Source organism: Alligator sinensis, unplaced genomic scaffold (genome assembly GCF_000455745.1).
Source record: "Alligator sinensis unplaced genomic scaffold, ASM45574v1 scaffold348_1, whole genome shotgun sequence".
In the NCBI taxonomy this organism is placed as follows: Eukaryota; Metazoa; Chordata; order Crocodylia; family Alligatoridae; genus Alligator; species Alligator sinensis.
Genome location: NW_005841932.1, coordinates 1512479 through 1521230, shown reverse-complemented (window position 1 = coordinate 1521230; position 8752 = coordinate 1512479).

The following is an 8752-nucleotide window of genomic DNA, read 5'->3' as shown; positions in this document are numbered from 1 at the left end:
GGGGGTCAGCTTTTCTGCCTTCCGCGCCTTCACCCCGGCTAGGGATATGGCTGATGTTTCGTCCGGGGGTAAATAATAGACCCGGTCGCTCCCCATTATGCATCCGAACTCCCCAAGGGATAGCTTAGTTCTCCATTCTTTTACGATTGCTTCTCTCTTTACGGAGAAGTAGCCATCGATATTTCTTTTATCCCCTTCTACCACCTGGTGGTAAGCGCCCATAGATGGTTTGCATTCTCTACGCAGCGAATCCCGGTGCGCCAAGGGCAGCACCCAATTAGGTTCCTCTCCATCACTGTGCCCTTAGATCCCATCCTTGTCGCCATGTCTCGGGCGGCCGGAGCCAACTCAAGATGATTCAAATATCACTCGGTTGTTTGGGCGGGCTGGTGAATGGAGAGGCAGACACAGCTTATTGGTTGCAAAAACTTTAGCTTGTAGCCGCGACGCAGGTGGTCCGGTCGCTTGAACAACTATGTGAGTTGCTCCAGCTGGCAAGGCTCAGGCCAGCTAATCCGTCCACAAATTAAGCCGGCAGGGAAAGGGTACGTCGAGGATTGCGCTCGGCGACGGGGAGAAGAATCGATAGGTGATCAGTCTATCAATCAGCTCAGCCACAAGTCAGATCTCTTTAGAGGCACTCTGCAGTGTGCTCAAAGTTCTCCGACTTGGGCGGAAGTCGCACGAAATTTTAAATGGCTAGCAAGCCAATTACTAGCCGCCACATAGGAATAATTTAGAACTGGCCAATAGCGGAACACAAATTTGCATTTAAATGGCGGGAACGCTCTTGCACCGAGGTTTTTCTGTTGCAACAAAAACCTTTGCTGTGCAAGTGGCTCTCATGTGGTGGGAAAATTCCATTGTGCCGAGGCACCAAAATCACTGGGTTGTGACAGGGTACAGAAAAAAACCAAACACATCTGAATCAATTTTCATCATCAGAAAAGGAAGTAATAGTCACATTTTTAATTCAACTATAACGGACCCAATTGGCATAAAATGACCGGAAGAAAACAACAAAAATACTATAGCCAGAGTTCCTTTATAACAAATAACCTGCCTTGACTTCAGTTTTCAATTTTTAGATGACTCAATCTAACTTCTTTCAAATGAAAAGTATCTTTTGAATGCTCTATCAAGAATATTTCAGTTTTTCAGGGGCTTATTAGACCTTACACTGTAAGCCAAACAAGTGTCAATCGGCTTAATAGAGCAGTCACAAGGAAGGTGAAAAATCTGCTCTGACTGTCCTTCATATGCACAGCTGTGACATGCCATCAGAGGCTTGGTAAGCAGCAGCAGGACTAGGAACAAGACCCTCTTTCTACTCCCACTGGGCAGAGAGCAGGCCCACCATCATGTCAGTTGTAGTGAGGAAGCAGCTTCCCTGGGGCTCTCTGGTCTCCCTGAAACCCACATAGCAGGTCTGCGCAGAGAACAGGGCTTAAGCCTGGCAGCCCCAGTCTCAGTGCAGAGCCATTGTATCAGTTCCAGGAAAACCAGAGCTCTAAGCTCCAAGAAGCCTGATCCCTTTTTTTCTCTGGATTTCAGGTGGCACCAGTCCCCCCATGTTGCTGCCAGCAGGAGCAGAGCTGTTACAGGAAACAACAGGAGACACCATGGCCACCAGGCGCTCTGGGGAAAAAGGATTGGGCCCCTTGGAGGTCACGCAGCACCCAGCAGGCCGGCAGCCCAGCCAGCAGTGTGTAGGACAGTAGGAACCACCTGTGCTCCAGAGAAAAAAAGGACTGAGCCCCTCAGAGTTCAGAGCACTCTGGGATACTGGAAGACTTCAACTTGGAAGGAATAGCTGTGGGAAGTAGCCATACGATAATGGAACAGGAGAAATAATGAGGCAGATTGAAGATTTCATAGATTTCACAGACATTAGGGCTGAAAGGGACCTTGGAAGAGTATTGAGTCCAGCCCTCTACCCCAGGGGCAGGAAGTCAGCAGGGGCCATAGGATCCCAGCAAGATAAACATCCAAAGTCTTTTGAAGGTGTTCAAAGTAGGTGCTTGAACCACCTCTGTGACAGTCTATTCCAAACCTTGGGGGCTCAGACAGTAAAGAAGTTTTTCCTTATGTCCAGCCTGAAGCAGTCATGGAGGAGTTTGTGATCATTCAATCTTGTCATCCCTTGGGATGCTCTGGTGAACAGACATTCCCCCAGATCCTGGTGAGCACCCCCGGTAAACTTATAGGTGGCCACCAGATCACCCCTGAGCCTGCGCTTTTCCAGGCTGAAGAGTCCCATCGCTGTCAGCCTCTCATCATAAGGTCTGTTTTCCTGACCTCTGATCTGCATGTGGCTCTCCTCTGCACTCTCTCAAGCTTCTCCACATCCTTTTTGAATGGTGGAGCCCCAAACGGTACACAATACTCCAGCTGCAGCCTCACCAAGACCGAGTACAATGGGAGAATGCTGTCCCGGGATTTGCATGAGAAGCATCTATGGATGCAAGCCAGCATTTTGCTCACTTTAATAGCTGCAGCATCACATTGATGGCTCATGTTCACCTTGTGGTCAATCATGATCCCCAAATCCCTTTCATCCGTAGTGCTAGCCAGCATAGCACTGCTGAGCCTTGCGGCAGGTTTTCTTTCCCAAGGTGGAGAACCTTGCATTTTTCAGTGTTAAACATCATCAGGTTCTCATCCACCCATTTCCTGAGCCTGTCAAGGTCAGCCTGGATCACCCTTCCGTCCTCAGGTGTGGACACTTTACCCCAGAGTTTGGTGTCGTCGGCGAACTTGGCCAGTCTGCTTCTGATACCAATGTCCACATCATTAATGAAGATGTTCATAGTATAGGCCCAAGGACAGAGCCTTGAGGGACCCCACTGGCCACAGCACACCACGACAATTAACTTCCATCAACCACCACCCTCTGGGTCTGAGCATGGAACCAATTCCCTGCCAGCAGATCGTGGTGAGGCCAAGATCACGGTTAGCCAGTTTTGCGAAGAGGTGATCATGGGATACCAGATCAAAGGCTTTTTTTAAGTCAAGATATATGACATCAATCTCTTCTCCCTTGTCCAGGTGATAGGTCACCTGGTCATAAAAGGAAATAAGATTGGTCAAGCAAGACCTACCCGTAACAAACCTGTGCTGGCTATCCCTCAGGATGTTGCCATCGGCCAGTCTGTTAAGAATGGCCTCTTTGATAATCTTTTCTAAGACCTTCCCTGGGATAGATGTCAGTCTGATGGGCTTGTAGTTTGCCGGATCCACTTTCCTCCCTTTCTTGAAGATAGACACCACATTGATCTTTTTCCAATCTTCGGGCACTTCACCAGAGCACCAGGAGTTCTCAAATTTCCATGCCAGGGGCTGAGCTATGATGCTTTCCAGCTACTTGAGTACCCTGGGGTGTAAATTGTCAGGGCTGGTATCCAGCCTTTCCAGGTGTTCCTTCACAAGGTCAGCATTGATGGAGGGTAAGGAATCTCCCTCACCCAGGCCTTCCCATCCCATAATGGGCAGGCTTTTTCCTGGATGTCAGTTGTCAGTTGTCCCATCTGGTTTATCAGGGGTCCAATGTTGCTCTTGCTTTTCCTCTGGCTCCCCACATATCTAAAAAAGGATTTTTTATTGTCCTTGATACTTGCAGCTTGTTGGAGTTCAGTTGCAGCCTTGGCTTTCTTGGTTTTCTCCCTGCAGGTCTGGACCAGTTCAGAGTATTCCTCCTTGGAGGTGGATCCAGTCCTCCATCCTTTTTGTGTCTTTATTTTTAGACACAGGAGGTCCGCTAGTTCCCTGCAGAGCCAAGGGAGCTGCTGTGCCCTTTTGCTGCCTTTCTTTCGAGATGGGATAAACTTTGCTTGTGCATCCAGGATCGCTCCCTTGAGGAGCAACCACTCATCCTGAACTCCCCTCCCCTTTGGGTTGTAGTCCTTTAGGACCTCGCAAGCCTCCTAAACTTGTCAAAGTCAGCTTTCCTGAAGTCAAGGACTTCTGTACTGCTGACTGACTTGCCAGCTTTATGGCAGATTGTAAAGGTGATCAGCTCCTGGTCACTGTCACCCAGCTTCCTTTCAATTGTTAGGTCACTGATTAGGTCATCCCCCATTGCCAGTACCAGGGCAAGCAGTGTTTTATTTCTCATCAGCTTGTAGACTTCTACGATAAGATAATTCCCCCCCTGGAGTGGTGTAATAAATCAAATGAGTGCTTCACAGCACTTAAAAGATGTTGACTTGCAGCCAGTCTCAGGTTAAGATCTCCAGAAGCCCCCCTAAACTTACCATGTAACAAGGTCCAAAACTGCACACAGTCATCACAACTCTCAAAATCCTATATACATCATCTGTCTATTGCAGTTGTGAATGCCTTGCAAGGGCTGGATATTGCATAGGGTAGGGAGAATTTTCCACTGTTGAACTTCTTCCTGATGGGTGGTATTCAGAAGTTCCTTTACAACCTCCCACACCAGATGAGGAGTGGGAGTGTGTTAGGGGTATCCTAGATGTGGGCAGAAATGAACTATATAAGGAGCACGACGTAGTTGAGGATCAGGGATGCACAAACTGATGTTCAGCACACCTCTTCATTGAGCAACTTTCTGGTAGGGTAATGCATATGAGAGGTGTCCATTTTGACTGAAGGTCTCCTCTGTAAGTGTAATGACCACTTAGTTGTAGTTACATGTACCTTTACAGTTAAAGCAGGGCTGCACATTTTCTAAGCTGTCAGGGGTTGCACCCTGTGCAGGTCACACCAATGGTGGCTGCAAGATGAGCAGGCCAAACTAGAATGAACCACACACTGCCTTGATACCTCAATGTTTCACTGCACAAGGGACTAGTCCCTGACTTGTACTACCTGCATAGTGGCTCCACCTCTCAGCTCCCTGGGTATGGGTTCTCCCAATGTCATTATGCTACATGTTCCCCTGGCACTTCAGGCTGCATTGTGCAGTGCTGACTCCTGGGATGGGGGCAGGAAGTGAAGCCAGTGGAGTGGGGGAAGCCCAGAGATCCTGGCTGCTGCTACTTTTATAGCAATGTAGGGAGTGATGGCCAGGTGGGAGTCCAGGACCCATAGATTAGCCTCTCGCAGACAGTATGCAGCCTGCCATTTGGACACCGTTAATTTAAAGAAACATTACCTTTTAAAAACAGTTTCCACAAGAATATCATTGGAATCACTGGAATCATCATTTTGATTGCATTAAGTTCAGGTTAACTGACTCTTTTGTAATGTCATAGGTTTCAGTGATAGCATACTTATTTAAAGTATACATTTAATTGGTACCTTTCTAATCATTACATTTTTCCCCATTCCCTGCTGTTTGAAGTTCAGTATCCTTCAACCTTGGACTAAAGTCAATGCAGACATGCCAGTTTATATGAATTCAGTATCTAGTCTTTGGTTTTCCTTCTGCTTCTTCAAGGGGATTTGTCATGAACCCACAATATTGGAAAGCAGACTTTGACTCAGGGAACTGATGGGCCAGATCCCTTGTGAGGCCAGTCTAAGGGGGAAAGGAGTCCAGGAGAGCTGGTTGTATTTTAAGGAAACCTTGCTGAAGGCACAGGAACAAACCACCCTGATATGCAAGAAGAATAGCAAATGTGGTAGGTGACCAGCTTGGCTCAGCAGAGAACTCTTCAGTGAGCTTAAACACAAGAAGGAAACATACAAGAAGTGGAATCTTGGACAACAGCTAGGGAGGAGTATAAGAATATTGCTCAGGCATGCAGGGATGAAATCAGGAAGGCCAAAGAACAATTGGAACTGCAGCAAGGGACATGTAGCAAGGGATGTAACAAAAAGGGTTTCTACAGGTATGTCAGCAACAAGAGGAAGGAAAAGGAAAGTGTGGGTTGCTTACTGAATCAGGGAGGCAACCAGTGACAGATGATGAGGAAAAGGTTGAAGTACTCAATGCCTTTTTACCTCAGTCTTCACAAGCAAGGTCAACTCCCAGATTACTGGACCTAGCAGCACAGTTTGGGAAGGAGGAGAGCAGCCAACTGTGGTGAAAGAACAGGTTAGGGACTATTTAGAAAAGCTGGACATGTACAAGTCAATGGGATTGATGCAATGCATCCAAGGGTGCTGACAGAGTTGGCTGATGTGAATTCAGAGCCACTGGCCATTATCTTTGAAAACTTGTGGCAATTGGGGGAGGTCACACATGATTGGAAAAGGCAAATATAGTGCCCATTTTTAAGAAAGGGAAGAAGGAGGATCCAAGGAGCTACAGGCTGGTCAGCCTAATTTCCGTTCCCAGAAAAATCATGGAGCAGGTCCTCAAGGTATCCAATTCTAAGTACTTGGAGGAGAAGATAGTGATCAGGAAGAGGCAGCATGGATTCACCAAGGGCAAGTCATTCGTGACCAACTTGATGGCCTTCTATGATAAGATTACTAGCCCTGTGGGTGAGGGGAAGGCAGTAGATGTGTTATCTGGACTTTTGCCAGACTTTTGATACAGTCTCCCACAGCATTCTTCAAAGCAAGCTGAGGAAGTATGGGTGGGATGAATGGACTGTAAAGTTGAAAGAAAACTGACTGAATCATTGGTCTTAACAGCTAGTGATCAATAATTCAAGGTCTAGTTGGCAGCTAGCATCAAGTGGAGTGTCCCATGGGTCAGTCCTGGGGCTGGTTTTGTTCAATATCTTCATTAACAATCAGGAAGATGGGATGGAGTGCACCCTCAGAAAGTTTGTGGATGACACCAAGCTGGAAGGAGTAGTACATATGCTGGAGGGTAGGGCTAGGATTCAATAAATAACTTCAACAAATTGGAGGATGGGACAAAAAAAAACCTCATGTAGTCCAGGTAAGTCAGGTATATACTCCTCTTCTCCAACTGAAGGGGGTTGTTAGCTGGCAGGTGTGCTATGGGGGAACTTCAGACTGCTCAGTTTCCCTCCGTCCCTATAGAACCAGGCCAGGACAGTCAGGGGACTTAACTATATACAAATTTATTTACATTAACTTATCACAAGGGAAAGAAACATGGATACAAACATATGTACAATATATATATATATATATATACATATATTTATAAGATATCTAAACAAGTAACATAAACAATACCCTCTGGGTACATGACATAAAACCTTATACCAGTGCTTCAGATACAGGTAAGCCACAAGTAAGTATCTGATCTGAAATAGATAAACCTCAAAATAAACATAGATAGCCAACAGATAAACTATAGATAAGTATGGGTGAAGAATAAATAAGCCACAAATAAATACAAGTAAACAACAGATGAAATAATAGCAACCGGGGGTCCCAGCAGAGCCCTAGGACTCTACTTATCTACTAATTTACAAACATGAGAGTTCACAAAATATAAGGCATGCCATCACATCACTTATGGTGCAAGAGCCCTAAAGATAAACTTAATTCCAAGGGGAAACCTCAATGCCCTTGGGCTTTTCCCAAGCCCTACAAGGAAGCTGGTAACTTAAGGGGGGGCCCTCCCAGTAGGACACCACTTTCAGGAGCCCTTTACTAACCAAGCAGGACTCCCCCTCCCCTTGTGGGAATCCTCTTTTCCCTGCAACTCACGGCTCCCAGGCCTGGAAGGTGGCCCTGGTCCTCCATGCCAAGCTACTCTCTCACCTGCAGTGGGTTTTGGGGAGCAGGGGGTCACTGTCCCCTGGAACAGGGATCCTCTATGCAAGGCTTCTGGGGCCTCTGGCTCAGTCCTGTCTGCTGGCTCAGTAGCCCAAGCACCATCTGGCTCCCTGGACTCAACCTTTTGCTATTGGTTGGAGGCCTGGGCTGCCTCATGTAGCACCAGGTTTCCTCCATTCCTGGACCCTCCATGAGCGCCTCCTGCACCGAGCTCCCAGGCTTGTTCCGGACGTTGAGGACCTGAGCTGCCCAAGTGCTCCAAAGGTCCTACTCCATGCACCACCCTGTGCACCGTGTCTCTGGCTGCACACTAGAGGTTGCAGATCCAAGCCATCTCACAGCTCCCAGGGTCTGGATGCCATGCTGCACACCAAGACCCTAGCTTCTGGAGCTGTCCCCCATTCCCTGCTGATGGAAGTCTTCAGGGGCACTTCTGGGCTACTGCTTTGCCCTGCTGAGCAGCTCTCCTCAGCTCTTCTAAGCCCCGTTTTTCTCTCTTCTCTGTCGCAGATGTGTTCCATCATGCTGGGCACACAGCTCCTTTTATACTCTCCAGGGCTCTGCTCCTGAAGTCTTCCGGACCCGAGTGTTGCAGTCTTCAATCAGGTCCGGGGGTGGGGGGGATCTCCACTCCCCTTCCCCTCAGGAAAGGAGTGTAACTTAACTCCTCTTGCTGTCTCCTGATTGATAGATGGGATCCACCAATCAAAACAGCAAGATTTCAAGTCTGGGACTCAACCCAAGCTCCAAAAGTTAAGCCTGCTACACTTATAAGGTTCATCAAGGACAAATTCAAAGTCCTGCATTTTGGATGGAAGAATCCCATGTGCCGCTACTGGCTGGAGATTGATTGGCTATGAAAAAGTACCTAGAGGTTACAATGAACAATAAGATGGATATGAGTCAACAGTGTGCCTTTGTTGCCAAGAAGGCTAATGGCATACTGGGCTACATTAGTAGGAGCATTGTCAGCAGAGTGAGGAAAGTGATTATTAAGGCTGTATGAAATTTCACTGCCAGTTTTCTTTTGATGCTGTTTCGACCTGTTCTGAGGTCAAAAGAGCAAAATCAAAATGAAATGGATATCGTTGAAACAACCTTGAAACAAAACGAGGCAAGTCAAAAAGTTTCGCCGTTTTGA